The following is a 27,531-nucleotide window of genomic DNA, read 5'->3' on the forward strand; positions in this document are numbered from 1 at the left end:
TTTGTGCCTAGAATTAAATAACGGAGTTGGGACCCTTTAGCTTTTCCTATTTATGACATAATCAATGCCCGTGCCAAATTTCAAGTTTCTATGTGAGAAAATTGGATTCCGTATATAAAATTTGGAGGCTAATTCTTTTGCACATAGAATTGAAAAATCGAGTTGGGACCCATTAGCTTTTCCTATTTATGACATAATCAATGCTCGTGCCAAATTTCACGTTTCTATGACACTGGAAAGTGAGAACAATGCATTCCGTACGTAAAATTTTGACGCTAATTCTTTTGCACATAGAATTGAATAATCGAGTTAGGACCCATTAGCTTTTCCTATTTATGACATAATCAATGCTCGTGCCAAATTTCACGTTTCTATGACACTGGAAAGTGAGAAAAATACATTCCGTACGTAAAATTTTGATGCTAATTCTTTTGCGCATAGAATTGAATAATCGAGTTGGGACCCATTAGTTTTTCCTATTTAGAACATATTCAATGCCCGTGCCAAATTTTAAGTTTCAATGTGAGAAAATTGGATTGTGTACGTAAAATTTGGACGCTAATTCTTTTGCGCATAGAATTGAATAATCGAGTTGGGACCCATTAGCTTTTCCTATTTATGACATAATCAATGCTCGTGCCAAATTTCAAGTTTCTATGTGAGAAAATTGGATTCCGTACGTAAAATTTGGAGGCTAATTCTTTTGCACATAGAATTGAATAATCGAGTTGGGACCCATTAGCTTTTCCTATTTATGACATAATCAATGCTCGTGCCAAATTTCACGTTTCTATGACACTGGAAAGTGAGAAAAATACATTCCGTACGTAAAATTTTGACGCTAATTCTTTTGCGCATAGAATTGAATAATCGAGTTGGGACCCATTAGTTTTTCCTATTTAGAACATATTCAATGCCCGTGCCAAATTTTAAGTTTCTATGTGAGAAAATTGGATTATGTACGTAAAATTTGGACGCTAATTCTTTTGCGCATAGAATTGAATAATCGAGTTGGGACCCATTAGCTTTTCCTATTTATGACATAATCAATGCTCGTGCCAAATTTCACGTTTCTATGACACTGGAAAGTGAGAAAAATACATTCCGTACGTAAAATTTTGACGCTAATTCTTTTGCGCATAGAATTGAATAATCGAGTTGGGACCTATTAGTTTTTCCTATTTAGGATATATTCAATGCCCGTGCCAAATTTTACGTTTCTATGTGAGAAAATTGGATTGTGTACGTAAAATTTGGACGCTAATTCTTTTGCGCATAGAATTGAATAATCGAGTTGGGACCTATTAGCTTTTCCTATTTATGACATAATCAATGCTCGTGCCAAATTTCAAGTTTCTATGTGAGAAAATTGGATTCCGTACATAAAATTTGGAGGCTAATTCTTTTGCACATAGAATTGAATAATCGAGTTAGGACCCATTAGCTTTTCTTATTTATGACATAATCAATGCTCGTGCCAAATTTCACGTTTCTATGACACTGGAAAGTGAGAAAAATACATTCCGTTCGTAAAATTTTGACGCTAACCCTTTTGCGCATAGAATTGAATAATCGAGTTGGGACCCATTAGTTTTTCCTATTTAGAACATATTCAATGCCCGTGCCAAATTTTACGTTTCTATGTGAGAAAATTGGATTGTGTACATAAAATTGGGCGCTAATTCTTTTGCGCATAGAATTGAATAATCGAGTTGGGACCCATTAGCTTTTCCTATTTATGACAATCAATGCTCGTGCCAAATTTCAAGTTTCTATGTGAGAAAATTGGATTCCGTACGTAAAAATGGGAGGCTAATTCTTTTGCACATAGAATTGAATAATCGAGTTGGGACCCATTAGCTTTTCCTATTTATGACATAATCAATGCTCGTGCCAAATTTCAAGTTTCTATGTGAGAAAATTGGATTCCGTACGTAAAATTTGAAGGCTAATTCTTTTGGACATAGAATTGAATAATCGAGTTAGGACCCATTAGCTTTTCTTATTTATGACATAATCAATGCCCGTGCGAAATTTTAAGTTTCTATGTGAGAAAATTACATTCCGTAAGTAACATTTGGACGCTAATTCTTTTGCGCATAGAATTAAATAACGGAGTTGGGACCCATTAGCTTTTCCTATTTATGACAAAATCAATGCCCGTGCCAAATTTTAAGTTTCTATGTGAGAAAATTACATTCCATACGTAAAACTTGGACGCTAATTCTTTTGTGCCTAGAATTAAATAACGGAGTTGGGACCCTTTAGCTTTTCCTATTTATGACATAATCAATGCCCGTGCCAAATTTCAAGTTTCTATGTGAGAAAATTGGATTCCGTATATAAAATTTGGAGGCTAATTCTTTTGCACATAGAATTGAAAAATCGAATTGGGACCCATTAGCTTTTCCTATTAATGACGTAATCAATGCTCATGCCAAATTTCACGTTTCTATGACACTGGAAAGTGAGAACAATGCATTCCGTACGTAAAATTTTGACGCTAATTCTTTTGCGCATAGAATTGAATAATCGAGTTGGGACCCATTAGTTTTTCCTATTTAGAACATATTCAATGCCCGTGCCAAATTTTAAGTTTCTATGTGAGAAAATTGGATTGTGTACGTAAAATTTGGACGCTAATTCTTTTGCGCATAGAATTGAATAATCGAGTTGGGACCCATTAGCTTTTCCTATTTATGCCATAATCAATGCTCGTGCCAAATTTCAAGTTTCTATGTGAGAAAATTGGACTCCGTACGTAAAATTTGGAGGCTAATTCTTTTGCACATAGAATTGAATAATCGAGTTGGGACCCATTAGCTTTTCCTATTTTTGACATAATCAATGCTCGTGCCAAATTTCACGTTTCTATGACACTGGAAAGTGAGAAAAATACATTCCGTACGTAAAATTTTGACGCTAATTCTTTTGCGCATAGAATTGAATAATCGAGTTGGGACCCATTAGCTTTTCCTATTTAGGACATATTCAATGCCCGTGCCAAATTGTAAGTTTCTATGTGAGAAAATTGGATTGTGTACGTAAAATTTGGACGCTAATTCTTTTGCGCATAGAATTGAATAATCGAGTTGGGACCCATTAGCTTTTCCTATTTATGACATAATCAATGCTCGTGCCTAATTTCAAGTTTCTATGTGAGAAAATTGGATTCCGTACATAAAATTTGGAGGCTAATTCTTTTGCACATAGAATTGAATAATCGAGTTGGACCCATTAGCTTTTCCTATTTATGACATAATCAATGCTCGTGCCAAATTTCACGTTTCTATGACACTGGAAAGTGAGAAAAATACATTCCGTACGTAAAATTTTGACGCTAACTCTTTTGCGCATAGAATTGAATAATCGAGTTGGGACCCATTAGTTTTTCCTATTTAGAACATATTCAATGCCCGTGCCAAATTTTACGTTTCTATGTGAGAAAATTGGATTGTGCACGTAAAATTTGGACGCTAATTCTTTTGCGCATAGAATTGAATAATCGAGTTGGGACCCATTAGCTTTTCCTATTTATGACATAATCAATGCTCGTGCCAAATTTCAAGTTTCTATGTGAGAAAATTGGATTCCCTACGTAAAATTTGGAGGCTAATTCTTTTGCACATAGAATTGAATAATCGAGTTGGGACCCATTAGCTTTTCCTATTTATGACATAATCAATGCTCGTGCCAAATTTCAAGTTTCCATGTGAGAAAAATACATTCCGTACGTAAAATTTTGACGCTAATTCTTTTGCGCATAGAATTGAATAATCGAGTTGGGACCTATTAGTTTTTCCTATTTAGGATATATTCAATGCCCGTGCCAAATTTTACGTTTCTATGTGAGAAAATTGGATTGTGTACGTAAAATTTGGACGCTAATTCTTTTGCGCATAGAATTGAATAATCGAGTTGGGACCTATTAGCTTTTCCTATTTATGACATAATCAATGCTCGTGCCAAATTTCAAGTTTCTATGTGAGAAAATTGGATTCCGTACATAAAATTTGGAGGCTAATTCTTTTGCACATAGAATTGAATAATCGAGTTAGGACCCATTAGCTTTTCTTATTTATGACATAATCAATGTCCGTGCCAAATTTTAAGTTTCTATGTGAGAAAATTACATTCCGTACGTAACATTTGGACGCTAATTCTTTTGCGCATAGAATTAAATAACGGAGTTGGGACCCATTAGCTTTTCCTATTTATGACAAAATCAATGCCCGTGCCAAATTTTAAGTTTCTATGTGAGAAAATTACATTCCATACGTAAAACTTGGACGCTAATTCTTTTGTGCCTAGAATTAAATAACGGAGTTGGGACCCTTTAGCTTTTCCTATTTATGACATAATCAATGCCCGTGCCAAATTTCAAGTTTCTATGTGAGAAAATTGGATTCCGTACATAAAATTTGGAGGCTAATTCTTTTGCACATAGAATTGAAAAATCGAGTTGGGACCCATTAGCTTTTCCTATTTATGACATAATCAATGCTCGTGCCAAATTTCACGTTTCTATGACACTGGAAAGTGAGAACAATGCATTCCGTACGTAAAATTTTGACGCTAATTCTTTTGCACATAGAATTGAATAATCGAGTTAGGACCCATTAGCTTTTCCTATTTATGACATAATCAATGCTCGTGCCAAATTTCACGTTTCTATGACACTGGAAAGTGAGAAAAATACATTCCGTACGTAAAATTTTGATGCTAATTCTTTTGCGCATAGAATTGAATAATCGAGTTGGGACCCATTAGTTTTTCCTATTTAGAACATATTCAATGCCCGTGCCAAATTTTAAGTTTCAATGTGAGAAAATTGGATTGTGTACGTAAAATTTGGACGCTAATTCTTTTGCGCATAGAATTGAATAATCGAGTTGGGACCCATTAGCTTTTCCTATTTATGACATAATCAATGCTCGTGCCAAATTTCAAGTTTCTATGTGAGAAAATTGGATTCCGTACGTAAAATTTGGAGGCTAATTCTTTTACACATAGAATTGAATAATCGAGTTGGGACCCATTAGCTTTTCCTATTTATGACATAATCAATGCTCGTGCCAAATTTCACGTTTCTATGACACTGGAAAGTGAGAAAAATACATTCCGTACGTAAAATTTTGACGCTAATTCTTTTGCGCATAGAATTGAATAATCGAGTTGGGACCCATTAGTTTTTCCTATTTAGAACATATTCAATGCCCGTGCCAAATTTTAAGTTTCTATGTGAGAAAATTGGATTATGTACGTAAAATTTGGACGCTAATTCTTTTGCGCATAGAATTGAATAATCGAGTTGGGACCCATTAGCTTTTCCTATTTATGACATAATCAATGCTCGTGCCAAATTTCACGTTTCTATGACACTGGAAAGTGAGAAAAATACATTCCGTACGTAAAATTTTGACGCTAATTCTTTTGCGCATAGAATTGAATAATCGAGTTGGGACCTATTAGTTTTTCCTATTTAGGATATATTCAATGCCCGTGCCAAATTTTACGTTTCTATGTGAGAAAATTGGATTGTGTACGTAAAATTTGGACGCTAATTCTTTTGCGCATAGAATTGAATAATCGAGTTGGGACCTATTAGCTTTTCCTATTTATGACATAATCAATGCTCGTGCCAAATTTCAAGTTTCTATGTGAGAAAATTGGATTCCGTACATAAAATTTGGAGGCTAATTCTTTTGCACATAGAATTGAATAATCGAGTTAGGACCCATTAGCTTTTCTTATTTATGACAAAATCAATGTCCGTGCCAAATTTTAAGTTTCTATGTGAGAAAATTACATTCCGTACGTAACATTTGGACGCTAATTCTTTTGCGCATAGAATTAAATAACGGAGTTGGGACCCATTAGCTTTTCCTATTTATGACAAAATCAATGCCCGTGCCAAATTTTAAGTTTCTATGTGAGAAAATTACATTCCATACGTAAAACTTGGACGCTAATTCTTTTGTGCCTAGAATTAAATAACGGAGTTGGGACCCTTTAGCTTTTCCTATTTATGACATAATCAATGCCCGTGCCAAATTTCAAGTTTCTATGTGAGAAAATTGGATTCCGTACATAAAATTTGGAGGCTAATTCTTTTGCACATAGAATTGAAAAATCGAGTTGGGACCCATTAGCTTTTCCTATTTATGACATAATCAATGCTCGTGCCAAATTTCACGTTTCAATGACACTGGAAAGTGAGAACAATGCATTCCGTACGTAAAATTTTGACGCTAATTCTTTTGCACATAGAATTGAATAATCGAGTTAGGACCCATTAGCTTTTCCTATTTATGACATAATCAATGCTCGTGCCAAATTTCACGTTTCTATGACACTGGAAAGTGAGAAAAATACATTGCGTACGTAAAATTTTGACGCTAATTCTTTTGCGCATAGAATTGAATAATCGAGTTGGGACCCATTAGCTTTTCCTATTTATGACATAATCAATGCTCGTGCCAAATTTCAAGTTTCTATGTGAGAAAATTGGATTCCGTACGTAAAATTTGGAGGCTAATTCTTTTGCACATAGAATTGAATAATCGAGTTGGGACCCATTAGCTTTTCCTATTTATGACATAATCAATGCCCGTGCCAAATTTCAAGTTTCTATGTGAGAAAATTGGATTCCGTACATAAAATTTGGAGGCTAATTCTTTTGCACATAGAATTGAAAAATCGAGTTGGGACCCATTAGCTTTTCCTATTTATGACATAATCAATGCTCGTGCCAAATTTCACGTTTCTATGACACTGGAAAGTGAGAACAATGCATTCCGTACGTAAAATTTTGACGCTAATTCTTTTGCACATAGAATTGAATAATCGAGTTAGGACCCATTAGCTTTTCCTATTTATGACATAATCAATGCTCGTGCCAAATTTCACGTTTCTATGACACTGGAAAGTGAGAAAAATACATTCCGTACGTAAAATTTTGACGCTAATTCTTTTGCGCATAGAATTGAATAATCGAGTTGGGACCCATTAGTTTTTCCTATTTAGAACATATTCAATGCCCGTGCCAAATTTTACGTTTCTATGTGAGAAAATTGGATTGTGTACGTAAAATTTGGGCGCTAATTCTTTTGCGCATAGAATTGAATAATCGAGTTGGGACCCATTAGCTTTTCCTATTTATGACATAATCAATGCTCGTGCCAAATTTCAAGTTTCTATGTGAGAAAATTGGATTCCCTACGTAAAATTTGGAGGCTAATTCTTTTGCACATAGAATTGAATAATCGAGTTGGGACCCATTAGCTTTTCCTATTTATGACATAATCAATGCTCGCGCCAAATTTCAAGTTTCCATGTGAGAAAATTGGATTCCGTACGTAAAATTTGAAGGCTAATTCTTTTGCACATAGAATTAAATAACGGAGTTGGGACCCATTAGCTTTTCCTATTTATGACAAAATCAATGCCCGTGCCAAATTTTAAGTTTCTATGTGAGAAAATTACATTCCATACGTAAAACTTGGACGCTAATTCTTTTGTGCCTAGAATTAAATAACGGAGTTGGGACCCTTTAGCTTTTCCTATTTATGACATAATCAATGCCCGTGCCAAATTTCAAGTTTCTATGTGAGAAAATTGGATTCCGTACATAAAATTTGGAGGCTAATTCTTTTGCACATAGAATTGAAAAATCGAGTTGGGACCCATTAGCTTTTCCTATTTATGACATAATCAATGCTCGTGCCAAATTTCACGTTTCTATGACACTGGAAAGTGAGAACAATGCATTTCGTACGTTAAATTTTGACGCTAATTCTTTTGCACATAGAATTGAAAAATCGAGTTAGGACCCATTAGCTTTTCCTATTTATGACATAATCAATGCTCGTGCCAAATTTCACGTTTCTATGACACTGGAAAGTGAGAAAAATACATTCCGTACGTAAAATTTTGACGCTAATTCTTTTGCGCATAGAATTGAATAATCGAGTTGGGACCCATTAGTTTTTCCTATTTAGAACATATTCAATGCCCGTGCCAAATTTAAAGTTTCAATGTGAGAAAATTGGATTGTGTACGTAAAATTTGGACGCTAATTGTTTTGCGCATAGAATTAAATAACGGAGTTGGGACCCATTAGCTTTTCCTATTTATGACATAATCAATGCCCGTGCCAAATTTTAAGTTTCTATGTGAGAAAATTACATTCCATACGTAAAACTTGGACGCTAATTATTTTGTGCCTAGAATTAAATAACGGAGTTGGGACCCTTTAGCTTTTCCTATTTATGACATAATCAATGCCCGTGCCAAATATCAAGTTTCTATGTGAGAAAATTGGATTCCGTACAAAAAATTTGGAGGCTAATTCTTTTGCACATAGAATTGAAAAATCGAGTTGGGACCCATTAGCTTTTCCTATTTATGACATAATCAATGCTCGTGCCAAATTTCAAGTTTCTATGTGAGAAAATTGGATTCCGTACGTAAAATTTGGACGCTAATTCTTTTGCACATAGAATTGAATAATCGAGTTGGGACCCATTAGCTTTTCCAATTTATGACATAATCAATGCTCGTGCCAAATTTCACGTTTCTATGACACTGGAAAGTGAGAAAAATACATTCCGTACGTAAAATTTGGAGGCTAATTCTTTTGCGCATAGAATTGAATAATCGAGTTGGGACCCATTAGTTTTTCCTATTTAGAACATATTCAATGCCCGTGCCAAATTTTAAGTTTCTATGTGAGAAAATTGGATTGTGTACGTAAAATTTGGACGCTAATTCTTTTGCGCATAGAATTGAATAATCGAGTTGGGACCCATTAGCTTTTCCTATTTATGACATAATCAATGCTCGTGCCAAATTTCAAGTTTCTATGTGAGAAAATTGGATTCCGTACATAAAATTTGGAGGCTAATTGTTTTGCACATAGAATTGAATAATCGAGTTAGGACCCATTAGCTTTTCCTATTTATGACATAATCAATGCTCGTGCCAAATTTCACGTTTCTATGATACTAGAAAGTGAGAAAAATACATTCCGTACGTAAAATTTTGACGCTAATTCTTTTGCGCATAGAATTGAATAATCGAGTTGGGACCTATTAGTTTTTCCTATTTAGGACATATTCAATGCCCGTGCCAAATTTTACGTTTCTATGTGAGAAAATTGGATTGTGTACGTAAAATTTGGACGCTAATTCTTTTGCGCATAGAATTGAATAATCGAGTTGGGACCTATTAGCTTTTCCTATTTATGACATAATCAATGCTCGTGCCAAATTTCAAGTTTCTATGTGAGAAAATTGGATTCCGTACATAAAATTTGGAGGCTAATTCTTTTGCACATAGAATTGAATAATCGAGTTGGACCCATTAGCTTTTCCTATTTATGACATAATCAATGCTCGTGCCAAATTTCACGTTTCTATGACACTGGAAAGTGAGAAAAATACATTCCGTACGAAAAATTTTGACGCTAATTCTTTTGCACATAGAATTGAATAATCGAGTTGGGACCCATTAGTTTTTCCTATTTAGAACATATTCAATGCCCATGCCAAATTTTACGTTTCTATGTGAGAAAATTGGATTGTGTACGTAAAATTTGGACGCTAATTCTTTTGCGCATAGAATTGAATAATCGAGTTGGGACCCATTAGCTTTTCCTATTTATGACATAATCAATGCTCGTGCCAAATTTCAAGTTTCTATGTGAGAAAATTGGATTCCGTACATAAAATTTGGAGGCTAATTCTTTTGCACATAGAATTGAATAATCGAGTTGGACCCATTAGCTTTTCCTATTTATGACATAATCAATGCTCGTGCCAAATTTCACGTTTCTATGACACTTGAAAGTGAGAAAAATACATTCCGTACGTAAAATTTTGACGCTAATTCTTTTGCGCATAGAATTGAATAATCGAGTTGGGACCTATTAGTTTTTCCTATTTAGGACATATTCAATGCCCGTGCCAAATTTTACGTTTCTATGTGAGAAAATTGGATTCTGTACGTAAAATTTGGACGCTAATTCTGTTGCGCATAGAATTGAATAATCGAGTTGGGACCCATTAGCTTTTCCTATTTATGACATAATCAATGCTCGTGCCAAATTTCAAGTTTCTATGTGAGAAAATTGGATTCCGTACATAAAATTTGGAGGCTAATTCTTTTGCACATAGAATTGAATAATCGAGTTGGACCCATTAGCTTTTCCTATTTATGACATAATCAATGCTCGTGCCAAATTTCACGTTTCTATGACACTGGAAAGTGAGAAAAATACATTCCGTACGTAAAATTTTGACGCTAACTCTTTTGCGCATAGAATTGAATAATCGAGTTGGGACCCATTAGTTTTTCCTATTTAGAACATATTCAATGCCCGTGCCAAATTTTACGTTTCTATGTGAGAAAATTGGATTGTGCACGTAAAATTTGGACGCTAATTCTTTTGCGCATAGAATTGAATAATCGAGTTGGGACCCATTAGCTTTTCCTATTTATGACATAATCAATGCTCGTGCCAAATTTCAAGTTTCTATGTGAGAAAATTGGATTCCCTACGTAAAATTTGGAGGCTAATTCTTTTGCACATAGAATTGAATAATCGAGTTGGGACCCATTAGCTTTTCCTATTTATGACATAATCAATGCTCGTGCCAAATTTCAAGTTTCCATGTGAGAAAATTGGATTCCGTACGTAAAATTTGAAGGCTAATTCTTTTGCACATAGAATTGAATAATCGAGTTAGGACCCATTAGCTTTTCTTATTTATGACATAATCAATGTCCGTGCCAAATTTTAAGTTTCTATGTGAGAAAATTACATTCCGTACGTAACATTTGGAAGCTAATTCTTTTGCGCATAGAATTAAATAACGGAGTTGGGACCCATTAGCTTTTCCTATTTATGACAAAATCAATGCCCGTGCCAAATTTTAAGTTTCTATGTGAGAAAATTACATTCCATACGTAAAACTTGGACGCTAATTCTTTTGTGCCTAGAATTAAATAACGGAGTTGGGACCCTTTAGCTTTTCCTATTTATGACATAATCAATGCCCGTGCCAAATTTCAAGTTTCTATGTGAGAAAATTGGATTCCGTACATAAAATTTGGAGGCTAATTCTTTTGCACATAGAATTGAAAAATCGAGTTGGGACCCATTAGCTTTTCCTATTTATGACATAATCAATGCTCGTGCCAAATTTCACGTTTCTATGACACTGGAAAGTGAGAACAATGCATTCCGTACGTAAAATTTTGACGCTAATTCTTTTGCACATAGAATTGAATAATCGAGTTAGGACCCATTAGCTTTTCCTATTTATGACATAATCAATGCTCGTGCCAAATTTCACGTTTCTATGACACTGGAAAGTGAGAAAAATACATTCCGTACGTAAAATTTTGACGCTAATTCTTTTGCGCATAGAATTGAATAATCGAGTTGGGACCCATTAGTTTTTCCTATTTAGAACATATTCAATGCCCGTGCCAAATTTTAAGTTTCTATGTGAGAAAATTGGATTGTGTACGTAAAATTTGGACGCTAATTCTTTTGCGCATAGAATTGAATAATCGAGTTGGGACCCATTAGCTTTTCCTATTTATGACATAATCAATGCTCGTGCCAAATTTCAAGTTTCTATGTGAGAAAATTGGATTCCGTACGTAAAATTTGGAGGCTAATTCTTTTGCACATAGAATTGAATAATCGAGTTGGGACCCATTAGCTTTTCCTATTTATGACATAATCAATGCTCGTGCCAAATTTCACGTTTCTATGTGAGAAAATTGGATTCCGTACGTAAAATTTGGACGCTAATTCTTTTGCGCATAGAATTGAATAATCGAGTTGGGACCCATTAGCTTTTCCTATTTATGACATAATCAATGCTCGTGCCAAATTTCACGTTTCTATGACACTGGAAAGTGAGAAAAATACATTCCGTACGTAAAATTTTGACGCTAATTCTTTTGCACATAGAATTGAATAATCGAGTTGGGACCTATTAGTCTTTCCTATTTAGGACATATTCAATGCCCGTGCCAAATTTTACGTTTCTATGTGAGAAAATTGGATTGTGTACGTAAAATTTGGACGCTAATTCTTTTGCGCATAGAATTGAATAATCGAGTTGGGACCCATTAGCTTTTCCTATTTATGACATAATCAATGCTCGTGCCAAATTTCACGTTTCTATGACACTGGAAAGTGAGAAAAATACATTCCGTACGTAAAATTTTGACGCTAATTCTTTTGCGCATAGAATTGAATAATCGAGTTGGGACCTATTAGTTTTTCCTATTTAGGACATATTCAATGCCCGTGCCAAATTTTACGTTTCTATGTGAGAAAATTGGATTGTGTACGTAAAATTTGGACGCTAATTCTTTTGCGCATAGAATTGAATAATCGAGTTGGGACCTATTAGCTTTTCCTATTTTTGACATAATCAATGCTCGTGCCAAATTTCAAGTTTCTATGTGAGAAAATTGGATTCCGTACATAAAATTTGGAGGCTAATTCTTTTGCACATAGAATTGAATAATCGAGTTGGACCCATTAGCTTTTCCTATTTATGACATAATCAATGCTCGTGCCAAATTTCACGTTTCTATGACACTGGAAAGTGAGAAAAATACATTCCGTACGTAAAATTTTGACGCTAATTCTTTTGCGCATAGAATTGAATAATCGAATTGGGACCCATTAGTTTTTCCTCTTTAGAACATATTCAATGCCCGTGCCAAATTTTACGTTTCTATGTGAGAAAATTGGATTGTGTACGTAAAATTTGGACGCTAATTCTTTTGCGCATAGAATTGAATAATCGAGTTGGGACCCATTAGCTTTTCCTATTTATGACATAATCAATGCTCGTGCCAAATTTCAAGTTTCTATGTGAGAAAATTGGATTCCGTACGTAAAATGTGGAGGCTAATTCTTTTGCACATAGAATTGAATAATCGAGTTGGGACCCTTTAGCTTTTCCTATTTATGACATAATCAATGCTCGTGCCAAATTTCAAGTTTCTATGTGAGAAAATTGGATTCCGTACGTAAAATTTGGACGCTAATTCTTTTGCACATAGAATTGAATAATCGAGTTGGGACCCATTAGCTTTTCCTATTTATGACATAATCAATGCTCGTGCCAAATTTCACGTTTCGATGACACTGGAAAGTGAGAAAAATACATTCCATGCGTAAAAGTTGGACGCTAATTCTTTTGCACATAGAATTGAAAAATCGAGTTGGGACCCATTAGCTTTTCCTATTTATGACATAATCAATGCTCGTGCTAAATTTCAAGTTTCTATGTGAGAAAATTGGATTCCGTACGTAACATTTGGACGCTAATTCTTTTGCGCATAGAATTAAATAACGGAGTTGGGACCCATTAGCTTTTCCTATTTATGACAAAATCAATGCCCGTGCCAAATTTTAAGTTTCTATGTGAAAAAATTACATTCCATACGTAAAACTTGGACGCTAATTCTTTTGTGCCTAGAATTAAATAACGGAGTTGGGACCCTTTAGCTTTTCCTATTTATGACATAATCAATGCTCGTGCCAAATTTCAAGTTTCTATGTGAGAAAATTGGATTCCGTACGTAAAATTTGGAGGCTAATTCTTTTGCACATAGAATTGAATAATCGAGTTGGGACCCATTAGCTTTTCCTATTTATGACATAATCAATGCTCGTGCCAAATTTCAAGTTTCTATGTGAGAAAATTGGATTCCGTATGTAAAATTTGAAGGCTAATTCTTTTGCACATAGAATTGAATAATCGAGTTAGGACCCATTAGCTTTTCTTATTTCTGACATAATCAATGCCCGTGCCAAATTTCAAGCTTCTATGTGAGAAAATTGGATTCCGTACATAAAATTTGGAGGCTAATTCTTTTGCACATAGAATTGGAAAATCGAGTTGGGACCCATTAGCTTTTCCTATTTATGACATAATCAATGCTCGTGCCAAATTTCAAGTTCCTATGTGAGAAAATTGGATTCCGTACATAAAATTTGGACGCTAATTCTTTTGCACATAGAATTGAATTATTGAGTAGGGACCCATTAGCTTTTCCTATTTATGACACAATCAATGCTCGTGCCAAATTTCACGTTTCTATGACACTGGAAAGTGAGAACAATACATTCCGTACGTAAAATTTTGACGCTAATTCTTTTGCGCATAGAATTGAATAATCGAGTTGGGACCCATTAGCTTTTCCTATTTATGACATAATCAATGCTCGTGCCAAATTTCACGTTTCTATGTGAGAAAATTGTATTCCGTACGTAAAATTTGGAGGCTAATTCTTTTGCACATAGAATTGAATAATCGAGTTGGACCCATTAGCTTTTCCTATTTATGACATAATCAATGCTAGTGCCAAATTTCACGTTTCTATGACACTGGAAAGTGAGAAAAATACATTCCGTACGTAAAATTTTGACGCTGATTCTTTTGCGCATAGAATTGAATAATCGAGTTGGGACCCATTAGTTTTTCCTATTTAGAACATATTCAATGCCCGTGCCAAATTTTAAGTTTCTATGTGAGAAAATTGGATTGTGTACGTAAAATTTGGACGCTAATTCTTTTGCGCATAGAATTGAATAATCGAGTTGGGACCCATTAGCTTTTCCTATTTATGACATAATCAATGCTCGTGCCAAATTTCAAGTTTCTATGTGAGAAAATTGGATTCCGTACGTAAAATTTGGAGGCTAATTCTTTTGCACATAGAATTGAATAATCGAGTTGGGACCCATTAGCTTTTCCTATTTATGACATAATCAATGCTCGTGCCAAATTTCAAGTTTCTATGTGAGAAAATTGGATTCCGTACGTAAAATTTGAAGGCTAATTCTTTTGCACATAGAATTGAATAATCGAGTTAGGACCCATTAGCTTTTCTTATTTATGACATAATCAATGCCCGTGCGAAATTTTAAGTTTCTATGTGAGAAAATTACATTCCGTAAGTAACATTTGGACGCTAATTCTTTTGCGCATAGAATTAAATAACGGAGTTGGGACCCATTAGCTTTTCCTATTTATGACAAAATCAATGCCCGTGCCAAATTTTAAGTTTCTATGTGAGAAAATTACATTCCATACGTAAAACTTGGACGCTAATTCTTTTGTGCCTAGAATTAAATAACGGAGTTGGGACCCTTTAGCTTTTCCTATTTATGACATAATCAATGCCCGTGCTAAATTTCAAGTTTCTATGTGAGAAAATTGGATTCCGTATATAAAATTTGGAGGCTAATTCTTTTGCACATAGAATTGAAAAATCGAGTTGGGACCCATTAGCTTTTCCTATTTATGACATAATCAATGCTCGTGCCAAATTTCACATTTCTATGACACTGGAAAGTGAGAACAATGCATTCCGTACGTAAAATTTTGACGCTAATTCTCTTGCACATAGAATTGAATAATCGAGTTAGGACCCATTAGCTTTTCCTATTTATGACATAATCAATGCTCGTGCCAAATTTCACGTTTCTATGACACTGGAAAGTGAGAAAAATACATTCCGTACGTAAAATTTTGACGCTAATTCTTTTGCGCATAGAATTGAATAATCGAGTTGGGACCCATTAGTTTTTCCTATTTAGAACATATTCAATGCCCGTGCCAAATTTTAAGTTTCTATGTGAGAAAATTGGATTGTGTACGTAAAATTTGGACGCTAATTCTTTTGCGCATAGAATTGAATAATCGAGTTGGGACCCATTAGCTTTTCCTATTTATGACATAATCAATGCTCGTGCCAAATTTCAAGTTTCTATGTGAGAAAATTGGATTCCGTACGTAAAATTTGGAGGCTAATTCTTTTGCACATAGAATTGAATAATCGAGTTGGGACCCATTAGCTTTTCCTATTTATGACATAATCAATGCTCGTGCCAAATTTCACGTTTCTATGTGAGAAAATTGGATTCCGTACGTAAAATTTGGACGCTAATTCTTTTGCGCATAGAATTGAATAATCGAGTTGGGACCCATTAGCTTTTCCTATTTATGACATAATCAATGCTCGTGCCAAATTTCACGTTTCTATGACACTGGAAAGTGAGAAAAATACATTCCGTACGTAAAATTTTGACGCTAATTCTTTTGCACATAGAATTGAATAATCGAGTTGGGACCTATTAGTCTTTCCTATTTAGGACATATTCAATGCCCGTGCCAAATTTTACGTTTCTATGTGAGAAAATTGGATTGTGTACGTAAAATTTGGACGCTAATTCTTTTGCGCATAGAATTGAATAATCGAGTTGGGACCCATTAGCTTTTCCTATTTATGACATAATCAATGCTCGTGCCAAATTTCACGTTTCTATGACACTGGAAAGTGAGAAAAATACATTCCGTACGTAAAATTTTGACGCTAATTCTTTTGCGCATAGAATTGAATAATCGAGTTGGGACCTATTAGTTTTTCCTATTTAGGACATATTCAATGCCCGTGCCAAATTTTACGTTTCTATGTGAGAAAATTGGATTGTGTACGTAAAATTTGGACGCTAATTCTTTTGCGCATAGAATTGAATAATCGAGTTGGGACCTATTAGCTTTTCCTATTTTTGACATAATCAATGCTCGTGCCAAATTTCAAGTTTCTATGTGAGAAAATTGGATTCCGTACATAAAATTTGGAGGCTAATTCTTTTGCACATAGAATTGAATAATCGAGTTGGACCCATTAGCTTTTCCTATTTATGACATAATCAATGCTCGTGCCAAATTTCACGTTTCTATGACACTGGAAAGTGAGAAAAATACATTCCGTACGTAAAATTTTGACGCTAATTCTTTTGCGCATAGAATTGAATAATCGAATTGGGACCCATTAGTTTTTCCTCTTTAGAACATATTCAATGCCCGTGCCAAATTTTACGTTTCTATGTGAGAAAATTGGATTGTGTACGTAAAATTTGGACGCTAATTCTTTTGCGCATAGAATTGAATAATCGAGTTGGGACCCATTAGCTTTTCCTATTTATGACATAATCAATGCTCGTGCCAAATTTCAAGTTTCTATGTGAGAAAATTGGATTCCGTACGTAAAATGTGGAGGCTAATTCTTTTGCACATAGAATTGAATAATCGAGTTGGGACCCTTTAGCTTTTCCTATTTATGACATAATCAATGCTCGTGCCAAATTTCAAGTTTCTATGTGAGAAAATTGGATTCCGTACGTAAAATTTGGACGCTAATTCTTTTGCACATAGAATTGAATAATCGAGTTGGGACCCATTAGCTTTTCCTATTTATGACATAATCAATGCTCGTGCCAAATTTCACGTTTCGATGACACTGGAAAGTGAGAAAAATACATTCCATGCGTAAAATTTGGACGCTAATTCTTTTGCACATAGAATTGAAAAATCGAGTTGGGACCCATTAGCTTTTCCTATTTATGACATAATCAATGCTCGTGCTAAATTTCAAGTTTCTATGTGAGAAAATTGGATTCCGTACGTAACATTTGGACGCTAATTCTTTTGCGCATAGAATTAAATAACGGAGTTGGGACCCATTAGCTTTTCCTATTTATGACAAAATCAATGCCCGTGCCAAATTTTAAGTTTCTATGTGAAAAAATTACATTCCATACGTAAAACTTGGACGCTAATTCTTTTGTGCCTAGAATTAAATAACGGAGTTGGGACCCTTTAGCTTTTCCTATTTATGACATAATCAATGCTCGTGCCAAATTTCAAGTTTCTATGTGAGAAAATTGGATTCCGTACGTAAAATTTGGAGGCTAATTCTTTTGCACATAGAATTGAATAATCGAGTTGGGACCCATTAGCTTTTCCTATTTATGACATAATCAATGCTCGTGCCAAATTTCAAGTTTCTATGTGAGAAAATTGGATTCCGTACGTAAAATTTGAAGGCTAATTCTTTTGCACATAGAATTGAATAATCGAGTTAGGACCCATTAGCTTTTCTTATTTCTGACATAATCAATGCCCGTGCCAAATTTCAAGCTTCTATGTGAGAAAATTGGATTCCGTACATAAAATTTGGAGGCTAATTCTTTTGCACATAGAATTGGAAAATCGAGTTGGGACCCATTAGCTTTTCCTATTTATGACATAATCAATGCTCGTGCCAAATTTCAAGTTCCTATGTGAGAAAATTGGATTCCGTACATAAAATTTGGACGCTAATTCTTTTGCACATAGAATTGAATTATTGAGTAGGGACCCATTAGCTTTTCCTATTTATGACACAATCAATGCTCGTGCCAAATTTCACGTTTCTATGACACTGGAAAGTGAGAACAATACATTCCGTACGTAAAATTTTGACGCTAATTCTTTTGCGCATAGAATTGAATAATCGAGTTGGGACCCATTAGCTTTTCCTATTTATGACATAATCAATGCTCGTGCCAAATTTCACGTTTCTATGTGAGAAAATTGTATTCCGTACGTAAAATTTGGAGGCTAATTCTTTTGCACATAGAATTGAATAATCGAGTTGGACCCATTAGCTTTTCCTATTTATGACATAATCAATGCTAGTGCCAAATTTCACGTTTCTATGACACTGGAAAGTGAGAAAAATACATTCCGTACGTAAAATTTTGACGCTGATTCTTTTGCGCATAGAATTGAATAATCGAGTTGGGACCCATTAGTTTTTCCTATTTAGAACATATTCAATGCCCGTGCCAAATTTTAAGTTTCTATGTGAGAAAATTGGATTGTGTACGTAAAATTTGGACGCTAATTCTTTTGCGCATAGAATTGAATAATCGAGTTGGGACCCATTAGCTTTTCCTATTTATGACATAATCAATGCTCGTGCCAAATTTCAAGTTTCTATGTGAGAAAATTGGATTCCGTACGTAAAATTTGGAGGCTAATTCTTTTGCACATAGAATTGAATAATCGAGTTGGGACCCATTAGCTTTTCCTATTTATGACATAATCAATGCTCGTGCCAAATTTCAAGTTTCTATGTGAGAAAATTGGATTCCGTACGTAAAATTTGAAGGCTAATTCTTTTGCACATAGAATTGAATAATCGAGTTAGGACCCATTAGCTTTTCTTATTTATGACATAATCAATGCCCGTGCGAAATTTTAAGTTTCTATGTGAGAAAATTACATTCCGTAAGTAACATTTGGACGCTAATTCTTTTGCGCATAGAATTAAATAACGGAGTTGGGACCCATTAGCTTTTCCTATTTATGACAAAATCAATGCCCGTGCCAAATTTTAAGTTTCTATGTGAGAAAATTACATTCCATACGTAAAACTTGGACGCTAATTCTTTTGTGCCTAGAATTAAATAACGGAGTTGGGACCCTTTAGCTTTTCCTATTTATGACATAATCAATGCCCGTGCTAAATTTCAAGTTTCTATGTGAGAAAATTGGATTCCGTATATAAAATTTGGAGGCTAATTCTTTTGCACATAGAATTGAAAAATCGAGTTGGGACCCATTAGCTTTTCCTATTTATGACATAATCAATGCTCGTGCCAAATTTCACATTTCTATGACACTGGAAAGTGAGAACAATGCATTCCGTACGTAAAATTTTGACGCTAATTCTCTTGCACATAGAATTGAATAATCGAGTTAGGACCCATTAGCTTTTCCTATTTATGACATAATCAATGCTCGTGCCAAATTTCACGTTTCTATGACACTGGAAAGTGAGAAAAATACATTCCGTACGTAAAATTTTGACGCTAATTCTTTTGCGCATAGAATTGAATAATCGAGTTGGGACCCATTAGTTTTTCCTATTTAGAACATATTCAATGCCCGTGCCAAATTTTAAGTTTCTATGTGAGAAAATTGGATTGTGTATGTAAAATTTGGACGCTAATTCTTTTGTGCATAGAATTGAATAATCGAGTTGGGACCCATTAGCTTTTCCTATTTATGACATAATCAATGCTCGTGCCAAATTTCAAGTTTCTATGTGAGAAAATTGGATTCCGTACATAAAATTTGGAGGCTAATTCTTTTGCACATAGAATTGAATAATCGAGTTGGACCCATTAGCTTTTCCTATTTATGACATAATCAATGCTCGTGCCAAATTTCACGTTTCTATGACACTGGAAAGTGAGAAAAATACATTCCGTTCGTAAAATTTTGACGCTAACCCTTTTGCGCATAGAATTGAATAATCGAGTTGGGACCCATTAGTTTTTCCTATTTAGAACATATTCAATGCCCGTGCCAAATTTTACGTTTCTATGTGAGAAAATTGGATTGTGTACATAAAATTGGGCGCTAATTCTTTTGCGCATAGAATTGAATAATCGAGTTGGGACCCATTAGCTTTTCCTATTTATGACAATCAATGCTCGTGCCAAATTTCAAGTTTCTATGTGAGAAAATTGGATTCCGTACGTAAAAATGGGAGGCTAATTCTTTTGCACATAGAATTGAATAATCGAGTTGGGACCCATTAGCTTTTCCTATTTATGACATAATCAATGCTCGTGCCAAATTTCAAGTTTCTATGTGAGAAAATTGGATTCCGTACGTAAAATTTGAAGGCTAATTCTTTTGGACATAGAATTGAATAATCGAGTTAGGACCCATTAGCTTTTCTTATTTATGACATAATCAATGCCCGTGCGAAATTTTAAGTTTCTATGTGAGAAAATTACATTCCGTAAGTAACATTTGGACGCTAATTCTTTTGCGCATAGAATTAAATAACGGAGTTGGGACCCATTAGCTTTTCCTATTTATGACAAAATCAATGCCCGTGCCAAATTTTAAGTTTCTATGTGAGAAAATTACATTCCATACGTAAAACTTGGGCGCTAATTCTTTTGTGCCTAGAATTAAATAACGGAGTTGGGAACCTTTAGCTTTTCCTATTTATGACATAATCAATGCCCGTGCCAAATTTCAAGTTTCTATGTTAGAAAATTGGATTCCGTATATAAAATTTGGAGGCTAATTCTTTTGCTCATAGAATTGAAAAATCGAATTGGGACCCATTAGCTTTTCCTCTTAATGACGTAATCAATGCTCATGCCAAATTTCACGTTTCTATGACACTGGAAAGTGAGAACAATGCATTCCGTACGTAAAATTTTGACGCTAATTCTTTTGCGCATAGAATTGAATAATCGAGTTGGGACCCATTAGTTTTTCCTATTTAGAACATATTCAATGCCCGTGCCAAATTTTAAGTTTCTATGTGAGAAAATTGGATTGTGTACGTAAAATTTGGACGCTAATTCTTTTGCGCATAGAATTGAATAATCGAGTTGGGACCCATTAGCTTTTCCTATTTATGCCATAATCAATGCTCGTGCCAAATTTCAAGTTTCTATGTGAGAAAATTGGATTCCGTACGTAAAATTTGGAGGCTAATTCTTTTGCACATAGAATTGAATAATCGAGTTGGGACCCATTAGCTTTTCCTATTTTTGACATAATCAATGCTCGTGCCAAATTTCACGTTTCTATGACACTGGAAAGTGAGAAAAATACATTCCGTACGTAAAATTTTGACGCTAATTCTTTTGCGCATAGAATTGAATAATCGAGTTGGGACCCATTAGCTTTTCCTATTTAGAACATATTCAATGCCAGTGCCAAATTGTAAGTTTCTATGTGAGAAAATTGGATTGTGTACGTAAAATTTGGACGCTAATTCTTTTGCGCATAGAATTGAATAATCGAGTTGGGACCCATTAGCTTTTCCTATTTATGACATAATCAATGCTCGTGCCAAATTTCAAGTTTCTATGTGAGAAAATTGGATTCCGTACATAAAATTTGGAGGCTAATTCTTTTGCACATAGAATTGAATAATCGAGTTGGACCCATTAGCTTTTCCTATTTATGACATAATCAATGCTCGTGCCAAATTTCACGTTTCTATGACACTGGAAAGTGAGAAAAATACATTCCGTACGTAAAATTTTGACGCTAACTCTTTTGCGCATAGAATTGAATAATCGAGTTGGGACCCATTAGTTTTTCCTATTTAGAACATATTCAATGCCCGTGCCAAATTTTACGTTTCTATGTGAGAAAATTGGATTGTGCACGTAAAATTTGGACGCTAATTCTTTTGCGCATAGAATTGAATAATCGAGTTGGGACCCATTAGCTTTTCCTATTTATGACATAATCAATGCTCGTGCCAAATTTCAAGTTTCTATGTGAGAAAATTGGATTCCCTACGTAAAATTTGGAGGCTAATTCTTTTGCACATAGAATTGAATAATCGAGTTGGGACCCATTAGCTTTTCCTATTTATGACATAATCAATGCTCGTGCCAAATTTCAAGTTTCCATGTGAGAAAATTGGATTCCGTACGTAAAATTTGAAGGCTAATTCTTTTGCACATAGAATTGAATAATCGAGTTAGGACCCATTAGCTTTTCCTATTTATGACATAATCAATGCTCGTGCCAAATTTCACGTTTCTATGACACTGGAAAGTGAGAAAAATACATTCCGTTCGTAAAATTTTGACGCTAACCCTTTTGCGCATAGAATTGAATAATCGAGTTGGGACCCATTAGTTTTTCCTATTTAGAACATATTCAATGCCCGTGCCAAATTTTACGTTTCTATGTGAGAAAATTGGATTGTGTACATAAAATTGGGCGCTAATTCTTTTGCGCATAGAATTGAATAATCGAGTTGGGACCCATTAGCTTTTCCTATTTATGACAATCAATGCTCGTGCCAAATTTCAAGTTTCTATGTGAGAAAATTGGATTCCGTACGTAAAAATGGGAGGCTAATTCTTTTGCACATAGAATTGAATAATCGAGTTGGGACCCATTAGCTTTTCCTATTTATGACATAATCAATGCTCGTGCCAAATTTCAAGTTTCTATGTGAGAAAATTGGATTCCGTACGTAAAATTTGAAGGCTAATTCTTTTGGACATAGAATTGAATAATCGAGTTAGGACCCATTAGCTTTTCTTATTTATGACATAATCAATGCCCGTGCGAAATTTTAAGTTTCTATGTGAGAAAATTACATTCCGTAAGTAACATTTGGACGCTAATTCTTTTGCGCATAGAATTAAATAACGGAGTTGGGACCCATTAGCTTTTCCTATTTATGACAAAATCAATGCCCGTGCCAAATTTTAAGTTTCTATGTGAGAAAATTACATTCCATACGTAAAACTTGGGCGCTAATTCTTTTGTGCCTAGAATTAAATAACGGAGTTGGGAACCTTTAGCTTTTCCTATTTATGACATAATCAATGCCCGTGCCAAATTTCAAGTTTCTATGTGAGAAAATTGGATTCCGTATATAAAATTTGGAGGCTAATTCTTTTGCACATAGAATTGAAAAATCGAATTGGGACCCATTAGCTTTTCCTCTTAATGACGTAATCAATGCTCATGCCAAATTTCACGTTTCTATGACACTGGAAAGTGAGAACAATGCATTCCGTACGTAAAATTTTGACGCTAATTCTTTTGCGCATAGAATTGAATAATCGAGTTGGGACCCATTAGTTTTTCCTATTTAGAACATATTCAATGCCCGTGCCAAATTTTAAGTTTCTATGTGAGAAAATTGGATTGTGTACGTAAAATTTGGACGCTAATTCTTTTGCGCATAGAATTGAATAATCGAGTTGGGACCCATTAGCTTTTCCTATTTATGCCATAATCAATGCTCGTGCCAAATTTCAAGTTTCTATGTGAGAAAATTGGATTCCGTACGTAAAATTTGGAGGCTAATTCTTTTGCACATAGAATTGAATAATCGAGTTGGGACCCATTAGCTTTTCCTATTTTTGACATAATCAATGCTCGTGCCAAATTTCACGTTTCTATGACACTGGAAAGTGAGAAAAATACATTCCGTACGTAAAATTTTGACGCTAATTCTTTTGCGCATAGAATTGAATAATCGAGTTGGGACCCATTAGCTTTTCCTATTTAGAACATATTCAATGCCCGTGCCAAATTGTAAGTTTCTATGTGAGAAAATTGGATTGTGTACGTAAAATTTGGACGCTAATTCTTTTGCGCATAGAATTGAATAATCGAGTTGGGACCCATTAGCTTTTCCTATTTATGACATAATCAATGCTCGTGCCAAATTTCAAGTTTCTATGTGAGAAAATTGGATTCCGTACATAAAATTTGGAGGCTAATTCTTTTGCACATAGAATGGAATAATCGAGTTGGACCCATTAGCTTTTCCTATTTATGACATAATCAATGCTCGTGCCAAATTTCACGTTTCTATGACACTGGAAAGTGAGAAAAATACATTCCGTACGTAAAATTTTGACGCTAACTCTTTTGCGCATAGAATTGAATAATCGAGTTGGGACCCATTAGTTTTTCCTATTTAGAACATATTCAATGCCCGTGCCAAATTTTACGTTTCTATGTGAGAAAATTGGATTGTGCACGTAAAATTTGGACGCTAATTCTTTTGCGCATAGAATTGAATAATCGAGTTGGGACCCATTAGCTTTTCCTATTTATGACATAATCAATGCTCGTGCCAAATTTCAAGTTTCTATGTGAGAAAATTGGATTCCCTACGTAAAATTTGGAGGCTAATTCTTTTGCACATAGAATTGAATAATCGAGTTGGGACCCATTAGCTTTTCCTATTTATGACATAATCAATGCTCGTGCCAAATTTCAAGTTTCCATGTGAGAAAATTGGATTCCGTACGTAAAATTTGAAGGCTAATTCTTTTGCACATAGAATTGAATAATCGAGTTAGGACCCATTAGCTTTTCTTATTTATGACATAATCAATGCCCGTGCCAAATTTTAAGTTTCTATGTGAGAAAATTACATTCCGTACGTAACATTTGGACGCTAATTCTTTTGCGCATAGAATTAAATATCGGAGTTGGGACCCATTAGCTTTTCCTATTTATGACAAAATCAATGCCCGTGCCAAATTTTAAGTTTCTATGTGAGAAAATTACATTCCATACGTAAAACTTGGACGCTAATTCTTTTGTGCCTAGAATTAAATAACGGAGTTGGGACCCTTTAGCTTTTCCTATTTATGACATAATCAATGCCCGTGCCAAATTTCAAGTTTCTATGTGAGAAAATTGGATTCCGTACATAAAATTTGGAGGCTAATTCTATTGCACATAGAATTGAAAAATCGAGTTGGGACCCATTAGCTTTTCCTATTTAGAACATAATTAATGCTCGTGCCAAATTTCACGTTTCTATGACACTGGAAAGTGAGAACAATGCATTCCGTACGTAAAATTTTGACGCTAATTCTTTTGCACATAGAATTGAATAATCGAGTTAGGACCCATTAGCTTTTCCTATTTATGACATAATCAATGCTCGTGCCAAATTTCACGTTTCTATGACACTGGAAAGTGAGAAAAATACATTCCGTACGTAAAATTTTGATGCTAATTCTTTTGCGCATAGAATTGAATAATCGAGTTGGGACCCATTAGTTTTTCCTATTTAGAACATATTCAATGCCCGTGCCAAATTTTAAGTTTCAATGTGAGAAAATTGGATTGTGTACGTAAAATTTGGACGCTAATTCTTTTGCGCATAGAATTGAATAATCGAGTTGGGACCCATTAGCTTTTCCTATTTATGACATAATCAATGCTCGTGCCAAATTTCAAGTTTCTATGTGAGAAAATTGGATTCCGTACGTACAATTTGGAGGCTAATTCTTTTGCACATAGAATTGAATAATCGAGTTGGGACCCATTAGCTTTTCCTATTTATGACATAATCAATGCTCGTGCCAAATTTCACGTTTCTATGACACTGGAAAGTGAGAAAAATACATTCCGTACGTAAAATTTTGACGCTAATTCTTTTGCGCATAGAATTGAATAATCGAGTTGGGACCCATTAGTTTTTCCTATTTAGAACATATTCAATGCCCGTGCCAAATTTTAAGTTTCTATGTGAGAAAATTGGATTATGTACGTAAAATTTGGACGCTAATTCTTTTGCGCATAGAATTGAATAATCGAGTTGGGACCCATTAGCTTTTCCTATTTATGACATAATCAATGCTCGTGCCAAATTTCACGTTTCTATGACACTGGAAAGTGAGAAAAATACATTCCGTATGTAAAATTTTGACGCTAATTCTTTTGCGCATAGAATTGAATAATCGAGTTGGGACCTATTAGTTTTTCCTATTTAGGATATATTCAATGCCCGTGCCAAATTTTACGTTTCTATGTGAGAAAATTGGATTGTGTACGTAAAATTTGGACGCTAATTCTTTTGCGCATAGAATTGAATAATCGAGTTGGGACCTATTAGCTTTTCCTATTTATGACATAATCAATGCTCGTGCCAAATTTCAAGTTTCTATGTGAGAAAATTGGATTCCGTACATAAAATTTGGAGGCTAATTCTTTTGCACATAGAATTGAATAATCGAGTTGGACCCATTAGCTTTTCCTATTTATGACATAATCAATGCTCGTGCCAAATTTCAAGTTTCTATGTGAGAAAATTGGATTCCGTACGTAAAATTTGGACGCTAATTCTTTTGCACATAGAATTGAATAATCGAGTTGGGACCCATTAGCTTTTCCAATTTATGACATAATCAATGCTCGTGCCAAATTTCACGTTTCTATGACACTGGAAAGTGAGAAAAATACATTCCGTACGTAAAATTTTGACGCTAATTCTTTTGCGCATATAATTGAATAATCGAGTTGGGACCTATTAGTTTTTCCTATTTAGGACATATTCAGTGCCCGTGCCAAATTTTACGTTTCTATGTGAGAAAATTGGATTGTGTACGTAAAATTTTGACGCTAATTCTTTTGCGCATAGAATTGAATAATCGAGTTGGGACCTATTAGCTTTTCCTATTTATGACATAATCAATGCTCGTGCCAAATTTCAAGTTTCTATGTGAGAAAATTGGATTCCGTACATAAAATTTGGAGGCTAATTCTTTTGCACATAGAATTGAATAATCGAGTTGGACCCATTAGCTTTTCCTATTTATGACATAATCAATGCTCGTGCCAAATTTCACGTTTCTATGACACTGGAAAGTGAGAAAAATACATTCCGTACGTAAAATTTTGACGCTAATTCTTTTGCGCATAGAATTGAATAATCGAGTTGGGACCCATTAGTTTTTCCTATTTAGAACATATTCAATGCCCGTGCCAAATTTTACGTTTCTATGTGAGAAAATTGGATTGTGTACGTAAAATTTGGACGCTAATTCTTTTGCGCATAGAATTGAATAATCGAGTTGGGACCCATTAGCTTTTCCTATTTAAGACTTAATCAATGCTCGTGCCAAATTTCAAGTTTCTATGTGAGAAAATTGGATTCCGTACGTAAAATGTGGAGGCTAATTCTTTTGCACATAGAATTGAATAATCGAGTTGGGACCCATTAGCTTTTCCTATTTATGACATAATCAATGCTCGTGCCAAATTTCAAGTTTCTATTTGAGAAAATTGGATTGTGTACGTAAAATTTGGACGCTAATTCTTTTGCGCATAGAATTGAATA

The sequence above is a fragment of the Eleutherodactylus coqui genome, chromosome 8 (genome assembly GCF_035609145.1).
Source record: "Eleutherodactylus coqui strain aEleCoq1 chromosome 8, aEleCoq1.hap1, whole genome shotgun sequence".
Classification (NCBI taxonomy): Eukaryota; Metazoa; Chordata; class Amphibia; order Anura; family Eleutherodactylidae; genus Eleutherodactylus; species Eleutherodactylus coqui.